Genomic DNA, 13,740 nt, shown 5'->3' with positions numbered 1-13,740 from the left:
TACATATTAGCAGGGAACTGGATCAGAAACAGAGCAGCTGGGACTTGAACTGACACTCTGACTTGTGATGCTGGTGTTGTAGGTGGCAGCATAACCTGCTGAGCCATAACCCTGACCCCTTCCACAAACTTTTTAAAGTAATATTATATATATGTATGTGTGTGTATCTATAGTATATGTAATATATTACACAAGACATTAAAAAACTTTGTAACATAAAGCACTTTTAAACGCAGAATATTTTTCCCATAGAAGTTGCCCTAGTTTGTTCATGCTGCCACAACAAAATACCTTGGACAGTATAATTTACAAAAACAGGAAAAAATAATTTTCCACAGTTATGGAGGCTAAGAAGTAGTGGAAGATTTAGGGACTGAAGAAGTCTGGCTCTGCTTCAAAGATAGTGCTTTCTTGCTACATGCTAATGTGGTTGAAGAAATAAGTTGTGTATCTTCATAGGATAGAAAGCATGAACGAGCTCCTTCAAGCCCTTTTACAAGGGTGCTTATCTCACATGCAAAAATAAAGCCCTTATGACCTAACCACCTCCCAAACGCTTCACCTCTTAATACCATCTCATTTGAGCTAGAAACGTGCCAGAGGATTCCAAATCAATCTCATCAAGGTGGCATGTACCAATGCCATCTCACTGGTCAAAGTGATCAGTTTCAGTTCACAGTTGATCATAATGATAGGATTAAGTGTCAAAGGGATCACATAAACAAGACTAGTGTCTGCTAATACCAACTGATAGAATTAAAAAAGAGAGAACCATCCAACATGGGAAGCAGGATACACAGCAGACTCATAAAATGGCAGATGCCCTAAATAGCACTCTGGCCTTAGAGTCAGTCTTTAAGGCATTTGGATCCTGCTAAAAAGCCCATGACAGTTTCTCAGGCATGGAAAGCAAAGACACTGGCAAAAAAATTGACCTAAATGAAAGATCTCTGTGAGTGAGATCCCAGTGGACAGAATGGGCTATCTAAGAAGGAGGTACCTTTCTCTGAAGGGAGGAGAGAACCTCCACTTTGACTATGGCCTTGTCTAAATAAGATCAGAATTTGTGAACTCAAGAGGCTTCTATAGCCTTGGTAGCTCATGATAAGAGCCTAGGGTGATTACTGACGTTGTAAATAAGAGTGTCAATTGTTAAATCAACAACAGGAGTCACTGTGCACCTACTCCCCATGTAGGATCTCTGTCCTTAATGTGTTGTACTATGCGAATTAACAGTAAAACTAGTACTCAAACAGTGCTTTATACTTTGTGTCTCTGTGTGGGTGCAAACTGTTGAAATCTTTACTTAGTATATACTAAGTTGATCTTCTGTATATAAAGATAATTGAAAATGAATCTTGATGTGAATGGGATGAGAGAGGGAGTGGGAGATGGAATGGTTGTGGGTGCAAGGGAGGTTATGGGGGAAAAAAGTTGTACTTTTGAAATTTATATTTGTTAAATAAAAGTTAAAAGAAAAAAAAGAAAAAAAGGAAAAAATACCATGATGTTGTAGAAGTAAATCAAGCGATGAAGATATTTTAGAAGGTGCTATGATTTGAATATGTCCTCCAAAATTAATATGTTGGAAATTCAACCCCCCAAACCGCAATCTTGTGTGATGGCACCTGACGGGAAGTGTTGAACCCCTGAGGGCTCCATTCTCCTGAGTGGATTAATGTTATCATGGGTGTAGGATCATTACTGAAGGAATGGGTTTCTTATAGGAGAACGAGCTGAACTCATTCTTCCCCTCTCTTACTGAGGCTCTTGCCCTTATGTCTTCCACCATGGAATGACACAGCACAAAGTCCCTCACCAGACCTCAGCCCCTGGTCCTAAACTGCTCCGTTTTTTTTTCTATAAATTACCCAGTCTCAGGTATTCTGTTACAGCAACACATGACAGACGAAATCTCTCATTTTTTTCATCTGCATTTGCCTGATGATTTGTGATGCTGGGTCTCTTTTAATTTTCCTATTGAACATTTGTATATCTATGGAGAAATATATTTCAGCTCCATGCCCATTTAAAAAAATTTTTTGTTTTATTTTTTAACTTTTGGGTTGTAGACTTCTGTATATATTTTAGATATTAATCCCTTATTATGTATATATGCACATATATCTGTATATAAATCATTTGCAAATATTTTTCGCCCATTCTGTAAGTTATATTTGCACATTGTTGACAGTGCCCACTGATGCACAGAAGTTGGCCGGCGCCGCTGCTCAATAGGCTAATCCTCCGGCTGCAGCGCTGGCACACCGGGTTCTAGTCTGGTCTGGGCACCGGATTCTGTCCTGGTTGCTTCTCTTCCAGTCCAGCTCTCCGCTGTGGCCCGGGAGTGCAGTGGGGGATGGCCCAAGTCCTTGGGCCCTGCACTTGCATGGGAGACCAGGAGAAACACCTGGCTCCTGGCTTCGAATCAGCGTGGTGCAGTGGCCATTGTGGGGTGAACCAAGGGTAAAGGAAGACCTTTCTCTCTGTCTCTCTCTCTCACTGTCCACTCTGCCTGTCAAAAAAAAAAAAAAAAAAAAGAAGAAGAAAGTCATTAAGTTTGATGTAATCTAAGGTATATACTTTTTCTTTTTTATCCTGAGTTTTTGGTGTCATATTACAATAAATTATTGCTGAATCCGATATCATTAGTTTTCCTCTTTTTTTTTTCTTTAAACAATTTTGGGGCGAGTGCTGTGGCATAGAAGGCTAAGCCTCTGCCTGGGGCATGGGCATCCCGTATGGGCACTGGTCCTCTTCTGACTGCTCCTCTTCTGATTCAGTTCTCTGGGAAAGCATTGGAAGATGGCCCAAGTGCTTGGTTCCTGGCACCACATGGGAAACTCAGAAGAAGCTCCTGGCTCCTGGTTTCAGATGGGCCCAGCTCTGGCTATCTCAGACATTTGGGGAGTGAAGCAGTGGATGGAAAGTGTCTCCCTCTCTTTCTCTGTAACTCTACTTCTCAAATGAATAAATTAAATCTTAACAAAAATAAATTTTTGTTTTAGTTAGGTCATACATTTAGGTCTACTTTAAATTAATTTTTATGTATGCTATAAAGTAAGAGTTCTACTTTATTCTTTTGCATATGAATATCCAGTCTTCCAAATATTAGCATCTGAAAAGATTGTACTTTCTTCCTTGAAAGGTCATAGAAACTTTGTTTAAGATAATTTGACTATATATGCAAGAGTTTATTTCTTGGCTTCCTATTCTGTTTCATTGGCCTAAAACCTCTGTGTTTAGGGCATTGCCACACTCTTGATAACTGTAGCTTTGTAGTAAGTTTTGAAAACAGGAAGTGTGAGACCAACTTCATTCTTTTTCAAGATTACTTTTTCTATCTGTGTCCCTTGGTTTCCCAAATGAATTTTACGATTAATTATTCTGTTTATGTAATTTTATAGTTTCTCTTTAGGATCCGATCTCCTGAAATCAAGGTGGAGAAAAAAATTAGAAAAATTAGAGAATGTCTAACAGTCAGTTATCAAATAGACACCAAAGAGCTGGAAGAAGAAAGTGTGTTCTGCTTGAGGAGAGATCACTCCAAGAGGAAATGAGATATTCACGGAGGAGAACTACAATACCAATCATTTCAAGCAATAGAGAAACCTGATACAGATGAACTCCAGGTTCTCATCAAACTTAACAATCAGATAAGCTAATTATTCATCCAAAGAATAAATGGTCAGGTCGAGAGAGGGACTAGAAGTGTTTGTCCCAATAATACTCTGCATTGGTGATTGGAGATTGAAATATCATTTCCTGAGTGACAAGGTGAGGTATGGGAAAGAGGTGGGGTGGAGTAGACAAAGTTTCTCCTTTAATAAAGGGTATCGAAACATCAATATGCATTTGGGTTCAAAGATCTTATTTCTATTCCAATTTTAGAAAGAAGAAACTGCAGAACTAAATTTAGATAAAATAAAATTATTAATGTAATATTTTAATAAGAAAAATTGACAGAGAATTAGTATAAATAAGGAGACACTTGGAAGAAGTCCATGGAGGGCAGCTTAGAAGTAGCTTCCCAGAGCTTGGCCATTCTCAGAAGCCAAATGTTAGTGGAAAAGGAAAATTTGGGGATCTTGTATTCTATGATCAATGGTAAAGCCTTTATCTTTTCCAGACGTTCACTGTATGGGGCTGGCGCTGTGGTGCAGCCCTGGCCTGAAGCACCAGGATCCCATATGGGCACCGGTTCTAGTCCCAGCTGCTCCTAATCTGATCCAGCTCTCTGCTATGACCTGGGATAGCAGTAGAAGATGGCCCAAGTCCTTGGGCCCCTGCACCAGTGTGGGAGACCCGGAAGAAGCTCCTGGCTCCTATCTCCTGGCTTCAGATCAGCACAGCTCCGGCCATTGCGGCCATTTGGGGAGTGAACCAGCAGATGGATGACCTCTCTCTCTGTCTCTGCCTCTCTCTGTAACTCTTTCAAAATAAATAAAATAAATCTTTAAAAAAAAAAAGATATTCACTGTAGTGAAGAGTAGATTTTATGTAATTAGTAATCTCAAAAGTATCTCCTGAGACTATTTTGATCACTCTTGCAAAACAAGTTCATCCTTTGTTAGTCATTCGTCATCACTGTTTTCATTAGGACTGACTTTCGAACTCAGTTATTATTACGCTGGTTATTCATTGATTGATTATATTTATAGGAAAATAATGGATATCTTTGCTGTTATAAAGTTCACTGAACTTTATAAAAGCAGCATGCTGTTCCCACAAAAATGTTAATGTGGAGTTTCATTTTATAACTTTAATTTTAACTATAATTGTTTGTAAACTCAATATTTATGATTATTACTAAAATGTTATGAAAGTAGACATAATATAAAGGGAAATACTCTCTGAAAAGAATTTTCCCTGCTCCTGCTTTCTCACTCATCAAAGCTTCATGGTTAACAATCTACATTGCAGATGTTTGCAGAACTTTATTATTTACAAGTAGAATATTTAAAGCATAAATAGGACTCATGCTCTATAGCATTACTATTGTTTATTATTTCTGTATTATCATTATTCTTTAAGTTAATTTTCTCATTCATCCTGGAGTCCCCAAATCATCAGAGACAGGTCTGCTCTGTTAGCTTTAACAACTTTGACCTATTGATTTATGTTACTTGTGGTTTTGCAGTTTTCTATAGTACTCAAAGTGCAAGCAACATTTTTATGATAATTTTAACATAATATTGGCAGATTTGTAAGAGAATATTTTAGCACAATGATAAAACTATAAGCCATTTTTCATATTAAAAATCACAGGAGAAATAATAGAGCATCATAGAAAGAGAATTGAACCAGGATGAGCTCTTGAATGTGTAAACTGGAAGATTTTGATCCAGCTTATTTATAGTATTCCCATTAACTCTAAATTTGCATATGCATACCTTATTATAATTCCTAGCTTTGGTTAAGAGTATATCCTACTTGGCATGTATTAAATGTGTATTTTCACTCAACATTGCAGACAAATGAGGAATAAAATTACATGTTGCCCCCCCTGTCTGTCAGATTTTTATAGAGGATAGTTTCTTGTTTCCCTAGTGAATAATTATTATTTCCAAATATATATTTTTTCCACAAAGTCCTGATGCCATTTAAGATATCCACTTCTTTAAAATAAGGGAATTAAGAAATGTAAATTAAGTTTTTATTGGTTATGTCCAGAACACCCCCAAAATTGGTTGGAGGAATTTCTATAGGAAAACCTTCAAAACTGAGTCAACTCATCCAATGCATGGCACACCACTTAATGACACCAAGCTGGTAGAAGAAAGTAGGTATTTATTGAAAGGGGCAGAGCAAGGAACTGGGCAGCTATTGTGTAATTCCTAGGCTCTATGAAGTGTTAGGGACAAAAATTCTCATAGCCTACAGCTGGGGTTGAGAGGTGTGTGATGAGCTAGTGTCCAAATCCCCAGCTGGTTTGCAGCGCTTGTGTCCCTCCTTCAGTTGGTCATTGATATTGTGTTGGTTATAGAATTTGACGATGGCAAAGTTGGCTTCAGGCAGTTTATGGGCTACCTGCAGGTGGATATTACTTTTTGCTTGAGACCTGAGGTTATGGAGAAGAAACCTCTCAAGACCAGAGAAAAACTTCAAGATATTATCTATTAGGGATCATGAGTCTTATGTTCTGAAACTCTGTAGGGGTGGCTGTATCACTCCCTCAATTCAGTGAGCTAAGTTATTAAGAGGTTGATTTGAAATCAGCAAATCAGGGCAAGGGAACTTTCAGCTAAGGGAAGGGAGTGGGGAGACAAGGACCTGGTGATAACCATCCTATGTATCCAAGTCACTAGGTTTCAGTTAGAGGAATGAGATCAACCCAATGGAACATTTCCTTTTAAAGTGAAGAGAAAATTCCTCTTTTGTTGTGAGAAACACTAGTAGTCAAACAGAGATAAGAGAAATTCTTGGGAACACGTGTGGGAAGAGCACAGAATTCTGGCGGCAAAGGTGGAAGGGAACTATGGAATCGTTCTTGCTCCTGGGAAAGAACTGCTGCTCCCCCTTGTGACAGGTTTGGGAAGCTCGCCATCCTGTTAAGGAGAAGCTTTTCATCCTAGACAAAATGATTCAAGTCTGGTTGGAATACAGTAACAATGCCTTCTGGGTAGTGGGGCTAACGTCACCAAAAGAAAAGGGCATATAATATGCTAGACAGAATCACCAAGGCTGACCATGGTCAAATCATATAATTGGTCAGTCATCACCTACTTAACAAAAATGTGTTTGCCTGACAACCACTTTGTGAGTCTGGTAAGAGTGCAAAGTACTTAGAATATTGAGAAAAGTGATAGAAGACAATTGTCTTTTAAAAATGTGCCATTCAGCTAAGACGAGAAAATATAACCACAAGCAGAAAGTTAACGCTAAGGTCATACTGGGTGGCCTAGAAAGGGGGGATTATTGTTTAGGGAAGAATCCCCAGAGGAGACTGATTTTTGCACTGGGGCCTTAAATGCAGGGTGCTTTCAGACAGTTGTAGAGTCAGTCAATGAAGCAGAAAAGCACAAAAGCCAGGAAGGTTACCAATACTACTACAGTTTTTTTTTGTTTGGGAGCTAAGGTCAAGACATAGTACTTTGAGGGGCAAGATCATGCAGTCCTGTAGTAAGCACTTTGGATTTTAACCTTTTTATTTTATAGGTATGGGATTATTTCATGTGTTTAAGTGGAAAGTGGCATGTAGTGAAATGTTTTAGTAAGTTTAATCTGGGAAAGTGTAAGTTATAAATTTCCCTTAAGTACATATAAATTTCTATGTTACAAGAGGTGCAATTATAAAAAAAAGTTACATCCTTTTAAATGCATTATCCCCTATTATCTTACTTTGCTTTTTCTATATAACTTATCATAGTATAAAATATTATATTGTATATGTGTTTGTATTACTCACTGCCTACAAATTACAGGGACTTTGTTGCTGTGGTTTGCTGCTGTATCACCAGCCCCTAAGACAGGATATTTAATAAACAACTGAAGAATTGGTAAATATTTGCTAACATTATAAATAAATTTGCAGTGAGGCACAAAAGAGTTGAGACAGGACTTCAATTTAGTATTTATCAAAATGAGAAAACTTGACCTTGAGAAGAGGAAGGAGGAGGGAAAAAAGACATTCTATATTCTGCAAAATGAATCAACTGGACTTGATAACTCACTGAATGTGGCTAATGAGGGAGAAAGAGGAATTGAAAACTGCTGAGGCGTCAAGGTTATGTTCATGGGAGGGTGGTGGTAGCTTTTGAAAATTGTTGGGCAGTCAGTAGAAAGTATGTTTTGGCTAGATAGAAGATTAAGCTTTGGCGTAGAGTCTCAGCTGGGAAACAGTTTAAAATCCAGGAGACAGGCCAGGATTGGAGATTCTGCTTAATGACAGGGAACAGAGCTGAATCCATGAGCTCAGGCACAATCAATGGGGAAAACTCTAAATGCAGTAAGGAAGAATACAGAGACCTGAACCCTGTGGTTTTATGTTCTTTGAATAAGCGTCTTGGACACTCCGTCCTGTTTATAAGTTATCCATGTCATACATACATGCTGAGTCCTGAACAATAAACACACTATGAGGATTATGGGGTAACTCACAACCTAGTAGAGGAAACAAACAAAAAGGAAGTATTCACATACAAGACCCATCGAAATATATCATCCACCCCAACTCCAGCCAACTATGAAACTGGAGATGCCAGATCTTACAATCATTCAAGACAAACTGTTTTTAAATGAGAACTTCTAATACTCAATATAGGATATTGGTTAAAACGTGTGGGCCACACATGTTTGTTGAGTAGACATAGTTAGCATCTAGCACTGTTGTAATCTCAACAAAGAAGAGATTCACCTTCATACCTTACCCCATGCACTAGTATAATCACAGGGGGAGAATAAACCTAAACAATTGGTATGCAGGGATATTTAAGGAAAGCCATTGTGGTCTAGTGGGTAGAACCCCTCTTATTAATAATTTCATAGTCAGTTTAGTTATTTAAAATAATGATAAGGCTCATTCTATGGGGTAAGAACTCAGTAAACAGTGGTGAGAAAATTAGGCAAATCAAGATTTTGTCTTGGAAACTACCACCAAGTAGAAAAAGACTTAGGATCATTACTGATGGAAAGAAGAAGATGTCTAACAATAAAAATAAGTAACTAATATCATGTTTTTTGAAACTGCTTTAATATTAGTGAAAAAGCTGGGGGTGCAGCAAACGATGCTAGTGAAGCCTCAATAAGTGCGCACTGCTTGGGAGGGAGTGTGAGCAAAGAAAATGGCCCTAGAAATAACTATTCTGGAAAGAAGAAAAAAAGAAAATGAATAAAGATTAAAATGTAGCACATTTGTTACCTATAAGAATAACAGCTAAGTTTGAAACAAAGACTGGCTTCCAACATTTCTTGGCTATGTTACAGTAAATAAATTGTTTCTCCTACCCATATTTTTCACAAAAAGACACACACTCAGGCGTATGCACACAGACTAAAACAGAAGTTTCACATTAGTATTTACAATTAGTACATGTGATGGTTTGGAGTATTTCCCATTCTGCTTTACTTCATTTTTGTAAAGCACATGTCATGACCTACTAATGAGCTATACCCACATCTTCGATACCAGTGAACTAAGTAAAATAGTTACATGTTATTTCCTATAGTACCTCCTACTTCTCAATGGGCCTTGAGTTTTCCAGAACTTACTTCTGAAAGTATTTTATCAATGTCACTACCTATGTACAAGCTTTCAGGAGCTGAATTTTAGTGAGTTGCCAGTGAGTTGACTATAACATTTATATTCTTTTCTGTAGAAAATGGTTAACCAAAATAATATATGCAAAAATTGGAATAATATAGACAAAAATGGATTTGTTCAGGCCATATAACATATTTTAAAGGGAAAAAATGAAAGACAAGAGCCAAAAAAGCAAACAAAATTGTGGAAATGAGGAAGTAAAAGATTGATCATGAAGACATACAAAATAAATTTGGATAAAAAAATTTTCCATTAACCAAAACTGTTGAATTACATTCTCACATAGTAAATAATAAACATATACTTCTGTAAGAGGTCTATTCTGTGATACCATTTGATTGCCTGTTCTCATATTCTATTGTGTGGCAAGGGCCAGAGTATTTCTTTAGTAATATTTATACAGATGATTAACCTTTGTTAAAGATATCTTGTTAGAGATCCCATAATTATTCATGAGGTTGTAAATGGAGATTGAGCATGTAATCTGAATTTCTTGCTCAAATTCAGACCTTGGCCCCACGTTTCATTAGCTACGTAAACTTTGTAAGTTACATACCACTATTGGACTTTTTGACAAAATGCCTGACTTGATCCTAATCAGGAGGAAACAACTCCAAACTCACTGGAAATCAAACAGTGGGGATGACGTTGTAGCACAGAGGTTAAACCCACCACCTGCAGTGCTGGCATCTCATATGGGTGCCAGTTCATTTCCTAGCTGATTCACTGCTGATCCAGCTCCCTGCTAATGGCCTGGGAAAAGCAGCAGAAGACGGCTCAAGTGCTTGGGCCCCTGCCACCCACATGGGAGACCTGGATGAGGCTCCTGGCTTTGCTGTGGCCACCTGGGGAGTGAACCCACAGATGGAAAAGCTCTTTCTCTCTCTGGCTCTCTCCCCCCGTAACTCTGAAGTTTAAATAAATTTTAAAAATATTCAAAAATAAAAGCAATCAAACAAAAACTGACCTGCACTCCTCTGAAGTGTTAAAGTTATGAAAAAAGAGGAATACTACAGAAATGTTCTAGGTTGAAGATGCTGACAGATAAATGCAAGGTTGTTTTATTTTTCTGCTGTAAAGAATATTATCAGGAAATTTGAAGATGCTATTTCATCTATGTTAACTTCCTGATTTTAATGATTATTCTGTAATTATGTACAGAATGTCTTTGTTTTAAGAAAATTTATTCTTGGGGCCCGCGCTGTGGCATAGCCTGTAAAACTGCCGCCAGCAATGCTGGCATATCATATGGGTGCCAGTTCCTGTCCCATCAGCTCCACTTCCAATCAAGCTCTACATGGCCTGGGAAAGCAGAAGATGGCCCAAGTCCTTAGGCCCCCGCACCCACTTGGGAGGCCCAGAAGAAGCTCCTGGCTCCTGGCTTCAGATCAGTGCAGCTCTGGCCGTTGCAGCCAATTGGGGAGTGAACCAGAGGATGAAAGACCTCTCTCTCTCTCTCTCTCTCTCTCTCTCTCTCTCTCTCTCTCTGCCTCTCCTCTCTCTGTGTGTAACTATGACTTTCAAATAAATAAATCTTTAAAAAATTAAAAAAATATATTCTTAAATGATTAGGATAAAAGGTAATGCATTTGCTACTGACTGGTAAAAGCTTAGAGAGATGGAATGATACAGCTAAGGTACAAAATTGTTTCATCTCAGGAAATTGAAGAATATATGGCAATTCTTTGTGTTACTTTTGTAAAATCGTCAGTGGACCACAGACCTTAAAAATGAACGTAGTTAAAATGAACTGAAAAAGCTCTTACGAAGATTAAAATGGGTAATTTGTGTAATGCTGAGAATTCTCCTAAAACATGGTAGATACTAGATGTCTCTGCTACCACAAAATAAATCTGTTTCAAAAATGTTTAAATTTCTGCTGAAAATGTGCAAAAACAGGACCTGTTGGTGAAATGGCTAGAGGCAGATCACTAAAACATAGGCTTCTTTGTAAATAACACGAATAATTAAAATTCTAATAAAGATTTCAACATAGTCAGATCTTCACTGGCATGCTGGATAGTAATTTCTCGTTAGGCTCCAAGGGGGCCTTCATTTTGAATGGAAACCAGTTTCATCAAAATAAAATATCTGATCCAGCAAACCACATTTCAATTTTGAAATCACAAGACCAAATGTTTCTGGAGATGTGTCAGCTTCACCCTTAATTTCACCAGAGAGCTATGTGTGTGGTGGGCCCAGTCACTACACCAGCTGCCAGAATTTATACTTTTAAATTGTTATCTTTAGTTCTTCATATACTGAGTAAGATTGTCTCTGAGGCAAAGTTTAACCCTGCTTATGAATACTTTAAAACAGTAATAAATCATGAGAAAATCACAAATAAACTTGACTGCTTTTTAAAAAAATATATAATTCCCCTAAAAGTTATGAGCCAATTTCTTTTGTAGAAACATGCATTACAGAAATGGACTGCATTATTTCTTAAGTAGGAAAAATAAAAGATGAATTTTGTGAAGCACTTATTAAGCACGGGCAATTTGAACCAAGAATAATATTACTAAGAAGTAGAGTGAACTCTATTGAGAGTCTTAGAAAAGGGAATGAAATAAAGAGCCATCTTCCTGGAATTGAAGCGTCCTTAGAACAGATGGACTGGATATCTTCTAGAGTTTGTATCCAGCCCTGTGTACAGATTCACTGTGTTCACAAGTCAAATCCAGATCTTTAGTAGGGTCAACAGTAATTACTCCTGTGGTCAAGAATTGTTTAAAATTGTCTTCATAAACCACGAGTGGCTTTGTTATTCGTTCAAGTAAATTTCAAATATTCAAACACTGCAATTTTTAAATAAAGGGTGAATAAAAGAATTCCAACTCCTCGGCTCTAAAATGTTTAGAAGTAATAGATGAATGAGGGGTTAGCCTAAAGATTTCCAACAACGCACAAGAGGCAATGTTCGAGAAAGACTTTCACCACATCCTCATTTTCTCTAGTCACAGCACATGGTCAATTGTGTGAAGAACACATAATAAGTAAGTTGGAAGTATGTTATGATGTTCTGAATTGCAATATGTAGAGAATTAAAGATTTTTTTAAAATATTTTATTTATTTGTTTAAGTGGTAGATTTACAGAGAGAGGGAGAGATGAAAGGTCTTCCATCCGCTGGTTCACTCCCTAAATGGCAGAACGGCCAGAGCAGGGCTGATCTGAAGCCATGATCCAAGAGCTTTTTCTGGGTCTCCCATGTAGGTGCAGGGGCCCAAGCATTTGAGCCATCTTCTACTGCTTTCCCAGGCCTCAGCAGAGAGCTGGATTGGAAGTGGAGCTGCCAGGACATGAACCAGCACCTGGATGCCTGTTCCACAGGTGGAGGGTTAGCCTACTACGCCACAGCGCCACCACTGAGAATTAGAGATTTTGCACTTGAGAATTTCAGGTATTTTTGTATGAACATATAGCATAACATACAGATTATCATTTTAGGGGCAAGTGTTTACTTTAATGATTAAGATTCTAGTTAAGACTCCCACATCTACAATAGAGTACTTGGGTTTGTCTGCTAGATCTGGCTCCTTCCTGGCTCCAGTTTCTTGCCAATGCAGAAGGGGGAGGGGGGGGCGGCGGCAGTGTAACTGGGTTCCTGCCATGTACATGCATGGGAGACTTAATGGGAGTTCCTGTCTCCCTGTTTCTGCCCCAGTTGAGGATAATTTTGGGCATTTAGGGAGTGAGCTAGTGTATGGGATCTCTGTCTCTATCTGTCTCCCTAATAAGTAAATGACATAAAATAAAAATTACCATTTTAACCATTTTTAATTACATAGTTCAGTGAAATTAAGTACATTCACATTGTTGTGTAGCAATAACCATGACCCATTTCCTAAACTTTCCTCACCTTCATATGCAATTATGATTTATTTGAAAAGACTGAACATACATACATGAAAAACTGAAGTTCATTAGTACTGTCTCTATTTTTGAAAAATTGTATGTCAAACATATTTTTATTTACATATAAATGAACATTGAATGAACTAAATTTTTATATTTTGCCTTCACTTTCAATATGTACAATGTTCATTATTTTTCGCCCTACTAATATGTGAGATTTATGTACATAAAAGTAATCCACAGCATTTTCAAGAAAATTCTGTAGAAATTGAGCCTCAGCAAAATATTTAGCTCGGTACGGATCAAATGCTGCCTATTTGGAGGCAAAAATAATTATGTGACTTCTGTAACAGAGAGTTGGATTCTCCAGTAATAAAATTAGTAGTTGTTGCTAAATTGAAATTAAAATTTCATTGCATCCAAGTAAAATACAAAAGAAAAACTTCTTCCTTTCAAACTCAATTCTTATGAGAAAAGAAAAGGTATAAGATAGGAGAATGCTTTATAATTTCAAGAAAAGAAAGCCATTTCTTGTGTTGTGGAATAAGACATTTTTTCTTATGTAAATTGCCTATTTTGAATTGCTAAGTGGTAAAATTCACTGTGTGTTTTCAATATTAC

The 13,740-nt window shown here is 37.5% G+C and overlaps 1 long non-coding RNA gene across 1 annotated transcript; it reads left to right on the top strand.

Annotated features, from left to right (window-relative positions):
- The first annotated feature begins 1,544 nt into the window (after positions 1–1,544).
- Positions 1,545–4,469, top strand: LOC149128711 (uncharacterized). Its single transcript, XR_016223246.1, has 2 exons — positions 1,545–3,777; positions 4,130–4,469. It is a non-coding gene; the product is annotated as an uncharacterized LOC149128711 (long non-coding RNA).
- The last annotated feature ends 9,271 nt before the right edge of the window (positions 4,470–13,740 follow it).

The sequence above is a fragment of the Oryctolagus cuniculus genome, chromosome 1, assembly GCF_051225735.1.
Source record: "Oryctolagus cuniculus isolate XC-2025 breed Fujian yellow rabbit chromosome 1, ASM5122573v1, whole genome shotgun sequence".
In the NCBI taxonomy this organism is placed as follows: Eukaryota; Metazoa; Chordata; class Mammalia; order Lagomorpha; family Leporidae; genus Oryctolagus; species Oryctolagus cuniculus.
This window is presented reverse-complemented; position numbering and strand designations above follow the sequence as displayed.